Below are 14,862 nucleotides of genomic sequence, written 5' to 3' on the forward strand. Positions count from 1 at the left end.
CCAAAAGCCACGACCGATCTGCGAGTACACACCTGTCCAAAAGATGGGCGTTCAGGTTTTGGTAGTATGATCGCAGGAACGGCCTGCATATCGATCGAACGTGCGTACACACGGCACTTTTGTTCCGATATGTAGCCGTCCTGTTGGATGATTTTTAAGCAGCAAATAACCTTCGACCGACCAACCGTGGACGGCCAAGAGCATTTTTGGCCGTTTATCGATCTCACAGAAGGAATCGGGACTGCGTACATACATATACAATCGAACGGCCGTTCGTCCCCAGAACGGAAGAACGGCCCGACGATTGTACATTTGTGTACCCAGCTTAAGGGCTCTTTGCTGAGCTCCACTGTATTGATAATTATTATTATTATTATAATTTGTTCTATATATCAGGGACTGGCTGGTAACTGGTGGGGGTCCTCTTAAAAAAAAAAAAAAAAGGGCACAGTACACATTCGGAAAGGGGGTGTAACCACACCCACTTTAACCATGATCACGCCCACTTTAACCCGTGGCCACACCCGCTTCCCGAATTTGTACCGATTTCTGCCCTTAAGATGTTGGAGAGTATGCTGCAGTCCACAACTACTGACATGTCTTTTGACTACATTTGTTTTGCACTCAGCCCCCCAAGTCTCTCCTATTGTGGAATACATATCAAAGCTTGGAGAGAGATAAAGTACAAAGCAATCAGCTCCTTTACCTTCTTAAATAAACCCTGTAACATTGCAATTACATACATTATATAGCCCATTATATTAGTAAATTCTAACCATGACAATGTAACTAGCTATTGCAATAAAAGCACTGTGCCCGAGTTAGTCGTACACAACATGATTACACCCCGGGCTCCACCGTGTGCCAGCAACCAGATGGACCAGCATGTCCTGATACTGTACCACACAGCCAGCAGCCAATCCCCGGCTACACCTGCAGCTTGCGCAGAACCCATGGTTGACGTCACCTACACATTCACGCTAAGGAAGCGACATGAGAAAAGAATTTATGGGGTGTGGCCCCAAGCTTACGTCACCCGCTGGCGCAATGACTGGCAGTTCAGGGCCCCGCCCCCGGTGTAGGCGGTTCCTAGAGTGACCTGGAGCAGTCCCAGCGTGTTACGCCACGCTCTGTACGGCCGTGACCCAGCCAGGAGCTCCATTGCGTCACCCTTATAGGAAGCAGGGTGGGCGCGGCTATGGAGGGCGGGACAACACGTTGGGCGTGGTCATTGGGTGCGTTCGCAACGGAGGGTGTGACCAGCGGTTGCGCCTGCTGCCGTGGTGGGCGGGGTTAGGCGGGTTCCGCTGTCTGTAGTCGTCTGAGGTCGGCGCTCCGGGCGGTGCATAACCGGGGAAGGGAGCGCCTGGTCAGCGGCACACCTCGCACACAGGCCCGGCTCTTGCTGTCAGGTGAGTGCGGGGATTTGCGGCCCAGAGTGGTGGGGAGGTGAAGGGAGAGGAGGACCCCGGCATTCAGTGCGAGGCCTCGGTGGCTGACATGGTAGCAGCGGTGCACCGAATGACTTCATTATTGTGTGTGTATATATAATATATCTATCCCTGTCCATCTGCTGTGCATAGCTTAGTATGATAGCAGAGCAATAACGTGACACATGTCTATCACCCATGATGCTCATATGTGTGGACTGTAAGCAGCATAGGTGTGATAGCAACACACAACAGATAGAGCACAAGCATACAGTACTCTGCACCTTCTACAGGAGATATTTGTCCATTGTTTCGACCATAATAAAAACCTACAGTGTAAACTAGAATTGCTGATTTGGTTTAGTGAATATGAAATATGTCAAATAAGTATGTAACTAAGTAGACTACATGTATGACTTGTATGTATAGTTCAGTTTAACCAGTTCAGTGCATGTGTTTGGCCTATTTGTGTGAAAAGATGTGGCACTAGTAGAAAATCACATAAGTATATCTACAGGCATGTTGGTTGTACACATTTTGTCTCTTACCAATATTGTTTTCTTTGTCCCTTTTGTGAAGGTGACAATTGTTATCTCTAGTACCTGTACTGCCTATACTGTCCTCATAAGGTGCAGCGTACTGCACACTGTCATCCAGGGGCAGCAAATGCTTAAACACTCCCCCCCCCCCCTTCATGAAATATTTGAATTTTTTTCTTAATATATATAATATATCAAAGCAGTGGTTTTCTTTATGGCTGCATTATTCCATTGAATGTGTCTTTCTGTGTACACCTGCCTACGTTGCTTATTTCTGTGTGAGGCTGTAGATCAGGCATGTCCAAACTATGGCCCCCCAGCTGTTGTGAAACTACAAGTCCCATCATGCCTTGCCACAGTTTTGCTATTAGGGAATGCTAAATCTATGGCAAGGCATGCTGGGATGTGTAGTTTCTCAACAGCTGGAGGGCCACAGTTAGGACATGCCTGTGTGTAGATAATACAGTACCTCTGCCCAGTCACACTGGAAGTAAGCTGCTAGAGTTCCCGAAATGTTATTTTCCCCCGCACTCCATATTTGCAAACCATGCTGATTGTAATGTTATGAGCACACAGTAGAACTCAAATTGAATTCATTTGGCAGTATACCATATAATAGTTGGCTGTAGGTGATAGGTAAATGTACAAAAGGGGAACTCCAATGTTCTTATCAGATAAAACCTGGTAGAGCAATTTATTAACACCCAAGGGCCTATTTTATCTGAACACTGGTAGATCACGGCTTATGATATGTAACAAAAACGTGCACATCTATTTGTAAACTTGTTCTAGTTCGCTATCCTATATAATAAAAGCCTAGCGCTGCTCCTCACCTGTGTTATGCTGGTGGCCACCGGATGGCGCAGAGCTCTGTTGGGGTACACACTGCTCCATCAGTTTGATGTGCTGGTAGCTTGTTATCCAATAAAATCTTACCGTTTAAAGAGTCCATCTCAGTGTTCTCAGGACAGCTATCCCAAGTCGTAGGTAGGGTCTGAAAGATCCTTTATCGCTGTTCTACATGGACGCAATGGGCCATTCTGGAACGTGTAAGGGAAAACTTGTGATGTCGTCACAGCCATATATGTCTGATGAATAGCAGCAAGTTTCCTTGAATTTAATGAGAAAGGAGCGGCAAAATAATACATCTTGGTAAGAGCGTATGCCAAGGCGTGTAATGCGATAGAGCTGAAAGCCTCCGCTAGGATGTAAGATGGCTGAATTATATGTAAAGACCCCCATACACTAGGCAAATTACGTGCAATTTGGGCTCTTTTCCGACGATTGTGGCTGTCAATCTCACGAGTTGAGCCCATATTGCAGGTGAATGACAGCAGGTCCGATGTGATTCCCAGTCCAGTGCGCATCTCGCAGCAGCATGTGTCATACCGGCTCCCCAAGCAATCTCCTGGATTGCTTCTGACCAGGGCAGGATTGGCTGGGATTGCACGCAATATATCGTTTGCGAAAGGGCTGAATGTGATCACATTCGATCCTGCCAGGAAGGTCCCAGGCGGCTCAATGGGGGATCGCCGGTGACTTCTCCAATGGTAGAAGTCGCTGTAGTGTATGGCTACCTTAAGACTACAAACCCTTATTTGATTGAGTGTAAAGAGTGTTAAAATTATTTGTAGGGGGGGGATGGGGTTGACAGCTGGTTAGATTTCTATAGCCAAAGCTGATCCACTATGGCTACCTGGCCACACCCCCTGATCATGTCGACATCTGCAAACTTTCTAAATTCTTTTTTTCCCCGCCATCCATATTCCTCACATGTCGGCTATAAGGGTATATCTGCCTACTTGTGGCCTAAAGGTTGTGCTTGCTGACATTAGACTAGCCACCTCTCCATTGTCTGTGCTACCTGTGTCTGCAGTAGAGTGGAGTTTGGAACCCCTGTCAGGATATTTGGTATTATGACTGCTGGTATTCTGACTACCAGGTTCCTGTGTGTGTGTGTGTGTGTGTGTGTGTGTATCCGTGTATCCCATCTGTAAGCCTACTAGCCATTGTGTATTTAACTGGTTTGAACAAACCATGGCCCTTATTCAGATCTGATCACAGTACAAATTTGTTCTCAAAATGGGCAAAACCATGTGCACTGCAGGTGGGGCAGATGTAACATGTGCAGAGAGAGTTAAATTTGGGTGGGGTGTGTTGAAACGGAAATCTAAATTGCAGTATAAAAATAATGCTGCCAGTATTTACCCTGCACAGAAACAAAATCACTCACCCAAACCTAACTCTCTCTATACATGTTACATCTGCCCCACCTGCAGTGCACATGGTTTTGCCCATTTTGAGAACAAATTTGTACTGCGATCAGATCTGAATAAGGGCCCATATCCATCCTTCGCTGTTGTCATGTTATAGTTTTCAAGTGCACCATACACCAAGGCCTGTATTATAAACATTCTTACTTGTGTGATGGGTATGGTAAGCTTTATAACAGTCTCAGAAGAAAAAGTGGTACTCTTTACCTAGAACGGCGCCCATCGCGACCATCGAATGCACTAAAAATCGGGTGCGATGCGATGGCCGCGATTTCCCATAGGGACCAATGTTAAAAATGAGATTGGACGCGATTTTAGTGTTCAATGCCTCAATGCCCGCGATTTTTACATAGGAAACAATGTTAAATGGGCCACAGAGCCCAAATAGTCACCGTGAAGTCTGAAATGGCCCCCACAATTGTTAACGCCACCCCACGATCAATGTCAACCCGAAGCGTGGCGAGCGCAGCGGTACGCGTCCTCCGACCTTTTCATACCCCCACTATCCACGTCGGCGTGGAGTTGAGAATAGAATAGTGTGGCGAGCGCAGCGAGCCACCGAGCCCGAAGCGTGGCGAGCGCACGCGGATACCTTCACAGTTATACGCGTCCCCTCGCGGGCTTCACAGGTGTCTGTGGCGACGCGGACACCTGTGAAGCCCGCAAAGGGATGCGTTTACCTGTGAAGGTATCCGCGTCCCCTCGCGGGGCTCGCTGCGCTCGCCACACTATTCTATTCTCAACTCCACGCCGACGTGGATAGTGGGGGTATGAAAAGGTCGGAGGACGCGTACCGCCGCCCCTCGTGGGCTCGCTGCGCTCGCCACGCTTCGGGTTGACGTTGATCGTGGGGTGGCGTTAACAATTGTGGGGGCCATTTCAGAGTTTTAGGGCTCTGTGGCCCATTTAACATTGTTTCCTATGGCCAAATCGCGGGCATTGAGGCATTTAACAGTCAAATCGCGTCCAATCACCGTTTTAACATTGATCCCTATGGGAAAATCGCGGGCATCGCGTCGCACCCGTTTTTTATGTACCCGCGATGCCCGCGATTTTTTACCCCCGACGCCCGCGATTACAATCGCGGGCGCTGTTCTAGGTAAAGAGTCCCGAAAAAGTCTATCTTATTGTATGGCTGCTTGTAATGAACTTAATAATATACAATACTTGCCACCCAATTCTCATGGCATCACACCTCTTGTGGTTCTCCGTGTATCATTTGGCTTATTTGTTAAGTTAGTGCCACATAACAGTGCGCAGTCTCAAATTCTAAGTAAGCATTCGTAGTGTAACAGTATTTTCATTAATAACTGTCATGTATAAGGTGTTACAAGGTTTCCGCAGCGCCATTCGGGGTTAACATAGAAACCTTTCACAGTGAAGCTGGGTACACACTAGATGTCGACCGATCTGGTGTATCAGACCGACATATTGGGCACATCATCTAGTGCAGGCATGTCCAAACTATGACCCTCCGGCGGTTGGGAAACTACCAGTCCCATCAGGCCTTGCCACACGTTTGCTATTAGGGCAGGGCTTGACAAATTTATTAAAAATCTAGGAGCCAGGATGAAAATGTAGGAGCCAGAAAAAAAGTGACAGTGTGCGCCAAAAAGTGACACCATTATGCCTATTACACATGTCACACATACCCACATGCCACAATGCCCATTACACATTATGCCACACACTGAAAAACCTTTTCCGTACTATACCACACACAATAATGCCCATTACATATACCCCACACACCTTAATGCCCATTACACGGTAAACCAAACACCGTAGTGCCCATTACATATATTACCACATGCCATAATGCCCATGGCATATTATGTCACAGTGCTGCTCACATACATGATCATTGCTATGGGTTTGTGGCTTGATGCCAGGCAGGGGCATATTGAGTAAAAAATGACGGGGGAGCCTCTGTTCTCTGGTGCCTCCCTCTGCATAAGCAGCAGGTCCCCATGGTGGGTTATAATACAACAGCCAGCATTGTGGCAGCCCGGTAAAACACGGGAGATGGACAGGGAGAGGCAGGGAGCTGGCAGCAGCGTCTCTGTAAGCAGTGGGTCCCCGTGGCTTGCTATCCTATCAACACTTGCAGCAGCCTTGGGCGCCCGTTTCAGACACGTAAAAAGATGGTGCCGCAGTGGGTTGAATTCAATATAACAGCCAGCACGGCGGTAGCCCGGCAGAGCGGTGCAGAACCCTCCCGGCTGCCGCTGCATCAGAGCAGGTCCGCGGCGCGCCTATTACACGAGCTAATCGGGAGCCGTGCTTGGGCTTTGAAATAGGCGCGCTGCAGACCTGCTCTGATACAGTGGCAGCCGGGAGAGTTCTGCACCGCTCTGCCGGGCTGCCGCCGTGCTGGCTATTATATTGAATTCAACCCACTGCGGCACCATCTTTTTACGTGTCTGAAACGGGCGCCCAAGGCTGCTGCAAGTGTTGATAGGATAACCAGCCACGGGGACCCACTGCTTACAGAGACGCTGCTGCCAGCTCCCTGCCTTTCCCTGTCCATCTCCCGGCAGCCGGGAGAGTTGTGAACTGCGCTGCCCGCTGCTATTAAGCCACCACTCTTCCCGTGGGTTCTGCTTCCTGGCAAATCTGGTCGCCAGTCAGCAGAATCTGGTCGCGATGGCGACCTGGCCCCCGGGTTTTGTCGAGCCCTGTATTAGGGAATGCTAAAACTTTGGCAAGGTATGCTGGGTTTTGTAGTTTCACAACAGCTGGAGGGCCACGGTTTGGACATGCCTGACTGAGTGTGTACCTGCATGTCGCTAATGATATGTGCTACATCCCATTTTTGAATCACATGCACTTTATTTAGCGCTCCTTTCAATGTGGTTTCACCACATTATCGCAGGATATTATGTACCCTAGGTCCAGCATTCCGCCAGGTCCTCGATGTCGGCTGCAGTTGGTGTTCCCCTGGTTGGTGTTGCTGGCAGTGTGTTGTATTCAGAATTCTGCCTATATAAAACAATAGCTCTTCAGCAGGAGTAAGCAGGAGATTGCTGGATTATGTACAGCTGTCATTGAGGTCTCACTGAGTAGGTAATATGGCTGGCACAAAGTATGCAGTATTTTGTCACGATCAGAGGGGTGCAGTTCTTTTGAAAAGCACCATTAAATAGACATGAATGCATACTCGCGTTGTATTTTCTGGTGGTTTAAATGACCCATGCGTTGTTCACCCTATAGGGCCCAATACACCTGCGGTAATATATGGCGGTTCTCCCTTCTGGAGATGATTGTCGATGTATGGACTCTCCCCCCTAGTACCAATCGTCACTTTAAAACAGCATTAGGCACTTCCTCAACACACTGCACGTGCTTGAAACAGGCCTGTAGTAAGAGAGGAGACAACAGAGGAGAGGACTGTGGCATTCTCATACTGTCAGCATCACAGTCGGTGTAATGGTTAGCATTACTGCCTCACCGCACTGAGGTCCTCCCCGTGCTTGCGTGAATTTCCTCCCACAATCCAAAAATATACTGTAAGATATAAAGATATAAATATAAAAGTGAATGTGTGTGCATTTATATGTACTAGTGAATATAGATTGTAAACTCCTCTGGGGAAGGAAGGGACTGATGTAAATGTTCAGGTAAAGCGCTGTGAGATGTGTGTGCTATATAACAAACTAATAATAAATAAATAATAATCACCTCTGTCCCCTGTGCGTCCCACATATGCTGCCCATACATATGTGAGATATCGAATGTAATCATTCAATTTCGGCCACATCTGGCCGATAAATCGAATGATTGCATGCATTTTTAAGCTGACATTCAACGCGATGCGCAGGCACGCCGTCTAATGTCGCATCGATAGATATTATCAGCTGCACATAATTATCAGCTGCACATAATATTTATCGAATTGCATGAGCAATCGCATGTGGTTTTTAACCACATGTGATTACTTAAATGCAGTCAGCGGCGGGTTCGGGGAGCGGGGCGCCGGTATCTTAATGCTGGGGACCGGAGGGACTCAGCAGCAGGGGAGGCATGGCGGCTGTGTAGCGGGGATCGGAGTGGTGGAGCTTTCAGGCGGTGGGACTTGACAGCGGCAGCAGATGACTTTGAAACACTGGACGGCCCTCTGATTGGCTGAGGCCACTGAGAGAGAGCTCTCTCAGACAATCAGAGGGCCGTCTCAGTGTTTCAAAGTCACTGCTGCTGCTGATAAGTCCTGCCGCCTGAAAGCTCCACCGCTATGGTCCCCAGCTCCGGTCCCGCCTACACAGCCCCACATCACCCCTCTTCCAGCAACCGATGTCCATCGCAGGATGGCATGCAACATCGGGTGCTGCACTGGGCGCCACTTGATGCAATCAGATGTCATGGGACATCGCATTGCGATATCGCATCTGATCGCACATATGTATGGGCAGCAATACTGGCAGCAGCTCTGATCCTTTCTGTCCAGAGTCCCGTGGCACTGGGTTGTTTGCATATATTAATTACTATCGCTCACTTGTATCATTTCATCATGTTGTTTTTGAACCTTTTTTATACTTATATTTATATATATTTTATGTTCTGTCCATACCATTGTATTTTCCCCTGCACGGTGCATATTATTGGCACCATATAAATAATTTGGACTTTAGGGAAGCATTCAATAGGTTTTTGGGCGTCCGTTACGAGTTGTAGCTCTTCAATTTGTTGCCATTCGCCACAAGTACCTCGGACACCCATCATTTCTGCTCGCTCCTACCCGGAGATAACCAGCATAAATCTTCAAACAGGTCTGGCTTTTGGGTGCCCTAATGCAGAACACTCATTACTAAGCCCAAATGTACTGGGTTTAGGTACATAAAGTGACTAAATCCAGTACTGATAGCCCAGTTACTTGCTTCCATTGGGGCAGACAATTGAATATCACCTATCACTTTAGACTTGAGGTTGTGGGGGAGAATGGGCAAAAATTGTATTGCCCCCTTAGTGCCATTGGGGTTCTTGACAGTTTTCTACAACTAATGCAACAAAGCTGATTGATTTACATCTCTTTTTGTCCGATTGTATTTGAATTAAACAAATGTTAAGTGGCCTTTTAGTAATGGATCATTTGGTGCATAGATCCAACTATGAGCAAGGCTGTACTATTTAGCTCACAATCTATCCTTAAGCACATACAGGACTAATTCCATTAGTAAGTGTTTTGGCAGCCTAATATTGTAGCAATCTAGTTATTATGAAGTAATACATATTTATTGATCATACAACCTGCATAGGATCTGCATCGTTTGCAGATCGTTCTAATGTATTGCCATCTTTACCAGAACCCTCCTTGCCTGCAGCCTAAACCTAACCTGCCTCCACTCCCGCACCCTAACTCACCCCGGGATACTTAAGACCGAGTTGCCGGCAAACTAATGAACCTCGAGTCAGGATTCCGCATCAAATTATGAATACAGTATGTTGTGGTAGGACTTTAATGCAGTTCTGCTCAGGATGTTTCTTGGTCAACTGTAGCCAAAGAATATTACCTGTTAAGCAACTCTGTCAGTGATGGCTAACCTTGACACTCCAGCTGTTGTTGAACTACACTTCCCAGCATGCCCTGCTACAGTTTTGCTATTTGGCCATGCCAAAACTGATGCAGGGCATGCTGGAATGTGTAGTTCAACAACAGCTGCAGTGTCAAGGTTAGCCATCACTGAACTATGTAGTAAACGTAACACTTGAACTGTATATGATGCATTTAACAAGGCTACTGTCCATTTAATCAAACAGTGTAAATAGTGTGTATGGAAAGGATCTACAGTCCAAACAGTCATTAAAATACAGTGTACCAATCCATTCCACTAGCCAGAGTTTGCTGGAGGCTTCTCCCTGTGGCTGTGTTACCTTAGTTTCTGGATTTATTTCACAGCCCTAAACAAAGATCCAGGTTAAAGGGTAGATTCCGTTAGTGGTGATAAACATCCAGCCAATCAGCTCCTGTCATTTGTCCAACAGCCTATATCATGACAGTTAGGAGCTGATTGGCTGGATGCTATCGCCCTCACGTTTATCTCTTTTTAAGGCTTAATACATCTGCCCCTCTCTTTCTCATGTACACCATATCTGCTAAAGCCCCATACACACTGGGCGATTTCAGCTGAAATCACCGGGGAAGGGGTTGCTGAGCGACGCTATCCCTGTGTGTACTGGTGGCGTTAGCCGGGGGTGCGCTCCTGCGACCAGCTGCTTCTCCCCGGCAGTGTGTCTCATTTTCGGAACATTCCGCAATTTGGTCGCTGAGCGATATGTAAGGAGCTTATGGCAATTCACCAGGAAAACCTTATGCATCTTTGCTTGCACTGCAATATTCTGTAATCAATGGCGATATGGGCAGGTGCATATGTAGAGATTGCAGCTTCTGTACTGCAGGCGTACCTGCTAGTGCTTCCATACTGTACTGCTGGGGCATTGGCTGCTTACTGGAGATGCTAGTTACAATATCTTTTGTATGAAATATGGGCAGGCCGCTGCTAGCCTGTTGGACTAGGTTGTACTGTACAGGCTAGTAAGCTCTATCATGTAACTTACACAGCACTGTTAATCTTTTTGTTGACGTACAGAAACTTTTTACTTCGGAAATAGCTGACTCCTAACTTCTAGCCCTGTCTCCCAGCTCTCCGAGGCATGTGTTCAGGCCTGCTCCAGCCGTGTGAGGCTTTACGTGATCTGCAGCAGGCCTGCCATTCAGACTAAGCGATCAGTCTATGCCCAGCTAAGCTATTAAATATAAAATACTGTACGTTTTCTTCTAAGCCTTTGCAGGAAATGTTTGCTGATTCTATCTAATCTTTAGTCATGAATTGCATATGACCCCTCCATTCTGCCTTTTTCTTACCGCTAGTTCTCCATTGAATAACGCTCCTTTGTCCGATAAGATGAATGAGATATTATATATTCGGTATTCCTGGTGTGCGTGCTATTTGCATGTGATGTGTGGACATCTATCTTAAAATAGAACTTCTCGTACTTGTACAGAGGCTGCTAGGACATTGGGGTGCATCTGGTTCCAGCATGCACATTGGGGGATGAGGATGCGGCATTTAGGAAGTTGCAGGCTGGGGCCTCTTCTGCTCTCAGTTCTGGGTTCTGTCAGGTTTATTTTTATTCCGGCTCCCGCGATCTGTGGGATCTGATCACTTTTCCGGTGGGAGTAGTAGCATCTTAAGGCAATGGAAAAATCTTAAAGGAACCATACAGAATAGTCTTTCACAATAAATCCTTTTTGAGTTGATGACATCTGCTTTTAATTTGTATTTTCTCAATGTCTTGCAGATTGCTGTGTGCGTTATGTATCATTAAGAAAAACGATCTGGCTTTTATAGTCGTACTGTATACACCGCAGCGTGCCCGTTTGTATAATTACGGTTTCTTTTCTCTGATGCTCCCTTACGTGCGCGGCTAGACCAAGTTGCAAAAGTGGTAATTTAACCTTGACTTGTGTTTTGTCATATAGGATGCTGCTGTTTTAATTGGATAAATACATCAATGGTTCAGTAATTGTTTATACGTGTTAACCCAGTCCCCTAAATTAGTATTGAGCTGGTGTTAACAAATACATTAAAGACTTTTAGTGGAAGTGGTCTGGGGTTGTGCTGTTATTTTGCACAATAGGAACAGAAGGTAAGAGGGCCCTGCTTGCTGGAACTTCGGGCTAGTCAGACATGCATGCAAACCCCATAGTTCGCACATTTCCAATGGTTAGAGATGGGCGCATTTCCAGATCTCCTTCTGTGAGGTTGCTGACCGCCTCCCCATTTAGTCAAAGCATGATTGACATGCTAGGGCAGTGAAGGTAGTAGTAGTTTGTTTATTTATAAGGCGCCACAAAGTGTCTGCAGCGCCGTACATAGCAAACAAAAAACAAATGACAAGGTAACTACAGGGTGTGTTGATAAAATACAGCATAAATAGGAGTATAGCTGGTAGAACTAAAATCAGCATCAGTTCTGAAGTAGGTGTCGAAATTGTCGAGGAGATTGAAGATGAAATAGAGGAAGGGAAGAACAGGGCAGGAGCGCTGGTGAGGTAAAGAGGTAGGGTGAGTACGTGAGGAAGGAGGGCCCTACTCATAAGAGTTAACATACTAAAAGGAGGTGGGTGAACGAACGAAAAACAATAGGATAAGTAGGAACGGATGGAGGGGTAGGGTAGGCAGGATAGGAGGAGCAAAAGAGGTTAGGAGGAGGAGGGATGGGCTAGTCGGAAGAAGTGGGTTTTTAAGGGATCCCTTGAAGGATGTAAGGGAATCAGAAAGCCTGATGGGTGGCGGGAGGTTGTTCCAGTGCAGGGGGGAAGCAAGAGGGACATCTTGGACACGGGAGTGGGAGGAGGTGATTAGGTGAGAGGTCAGGTGGCGGAACAAGGAGGACTGCATTATAAAAATCCTCCCTGTTTTGTATGCATGCTGAGCCTTCGAAAGGCGAAGACTATTTTTCATAAGGGGGCACGGTCACCCCTGTTTTTTTAGACACCAACTTCATGGCCGTAGCTGAGCAGCTCCACCTGGACATTCCGAGGGGCAGATGTATTAAAACTTAAAAATAGATAAATGCTAGGGTTATAAAGAGAGATAAATGTCCAGTAAGCTCCCAACTGGCATGTTATAGACTTTGAAAAATGCGAATTAGCTAGATGTTTATCATTCTTTATTACCTTTTGCGTTTCCCTTTTTTAAAGGCGTAATATATCTGCCCCACTGGGAGTTGAGGTTTCAATGGTAATCCGGTGCTGCATCTTAAGCGATGCTGTCAGAGGTCATAGATTTGTCCTCGCTGCTTGCCGGCATTGCAAGGCTTCCTTCATGCCATCGTGGGAAAATATGTAATGTTGGCACTACCACAAATGGCCGATATATGCTAAATGCTGGCGGCCCCTATGTGTCGGAAATATTTACTTGGGGTGATTCAATAGTTTAATGGGTGCCCATATTTGCATATCGTCCGTCACTTTAGTTGAGCCAACAACTGCTATACCCAACTAAAATGGATATTTAGAAGCCATTTTTGACAATTCGGGGCTGTTTTTGGCAATCCTCGGAATTTACGACAGTCTGAATCCCAGATTGAATAGTCCCTTTAAAGTAGAAATGGCAATTAGTGTCTGCTGGATTTCGACACATTCTCAGTGTGCACTGTGTGTATGTTGTGTCACATGTTTATGTTATCCAGACACGTAGCATGGGAGAAGCTGCTTGTCTCTGATCTCATACATTCTTGCACAAAATAGTGTCTATTGCAGGAATGAATTAAGTATCTCTGGGCATTTAACCTGTGCACCTAATTCCTGCTTTAGATTTGACTCGTACCCATAGAGCTAAATATCACTTTCATTTTACATTAATTCCTTGAATTTATCTCTTTGTGAAGGTGAGTGACAAATACAAGTTAATAAAATAGCTTTTCTTTGGTCATTCAGACACTGTGGCTTTAGAGTTGACTATTATTGTGCCTCAATATCTGTTATGCACAGTTGCATGCTATGGCGGCTATTCGATTGTTTTTAACACCCTATCTCCCATCTAAAGTGACTAGATTAGGTGTCCAAACGGAGACTGGGAGAAGAAATGTCACCTGTGGGGCTAATGGGTGCCTAAATGAAGCCACAAATGAATTGCTTAGTTTTGTGCACCCTAGTGGTAGCTGTGGGGAATAACATATTGAATACCTCCCATATTTAATTTGCAGATTGCTTACTTATACTGCGTAACTTGTGATCTAGTTCAGTGGTTTTCAACTTTGGTCCTCAAGTACCCCCAACATTTCACGTTTTGCAGGTCTCCACACAGAATCACAGGTTAAATAATTAGCTCCACCTGTGATCTTTTAAAATGTGTCAGTGAATAATGAGTGCACCTGCCAGGTGACCCAGAAAACGTGCACTGTTGTGGGTACTTGAGGACCAAGGTTGAGAACCACTGATCTAGTTGACCTCATTGTATTTAATTTGCACTACCTGAGCTTGCAGCCTCCTGTGCACACAAATAATCTGTTAAAGGAATGATGAAGCTTTTCTCACTGTCTAATACGTAACTGTATACAGTCCGTGCCTTGTATATAGGTGTTTTCATGACTAATGAATAAACACCCATGGCCAGCTTATGCAGTAAATCTGCTTTTTAAATAAAGTCAATCCAAACCTGTTAGATGGAGAGAAGAGACACATTGCCACCTCCAATGTTAGCCCACTGTAATACTACCTTCTTCTGTATGGTGTGGATGAGCCATCTGGGACATAAGGGTGCCTGAGGCAATATGACATAGGTAATACATCAACAGAATACTATGGCCAGGTAAGACTAAAGGTGCCCATACACGTACCAATTACCCGGTACTTTTTGTGCTAAAATAGCATTGCATCGCATGCACAACGATGCTATTTTAGCACAAAAAGTACCGGGTAATTGGTACGTGTATGGGCATCTTTAGGGCCAGATTCTCTAAGCTTCAAAAGTGATAAAATGGAGAGTGATAAACAGTCAGCCAATCCTCTGCCACCTGACATTTTTCAAACACAGTCTGTGACATGGCACGTAGGAGCTGATTGGCTGGCTGTTTATCACTCTCCATTTTATCACTTTTGAAGCTTAGAGAATCTAGC

The 14,862-nt window shown here is 46.0% G+C and overlaps 1 protein-coding gene across 1 annotated transcript in view; it reads left to right on the forward strand.

Moving 5' to 3' along the window:
- Positions 1-1,131: 1,131 nt before the first annotated feature.
- The window catches only part of NCK1 (NCK adaptor protein 1), a 103,807-nt gene continuing 90,076 nt past the window's right edge, over positions 1,132-14,862 (forward strand). Inside the window, exon 1 of the mRNA XM_083178458.1 lies at positions 1,132-1,412. The gene's annotated coding sequence lies outside the window, so the exon portion shown is untranslated. The remainder of the gene's footprint in view (positions 1,413-14,862) is intronic.

The sequence above is a fragment of the Crinia signifera genome, chromosome 3, assembly GCF_055691185.1.
Source record: "Crinia signifera chromosome 3, ASM5569118v1, whole genome shotgun sequence".
Taxonomy (NCBI): Eukaryota; Metazoa; Chordata; class Amphibia; order Anura; family Myobatrachidae; genus Crinia; species Crinia signifera.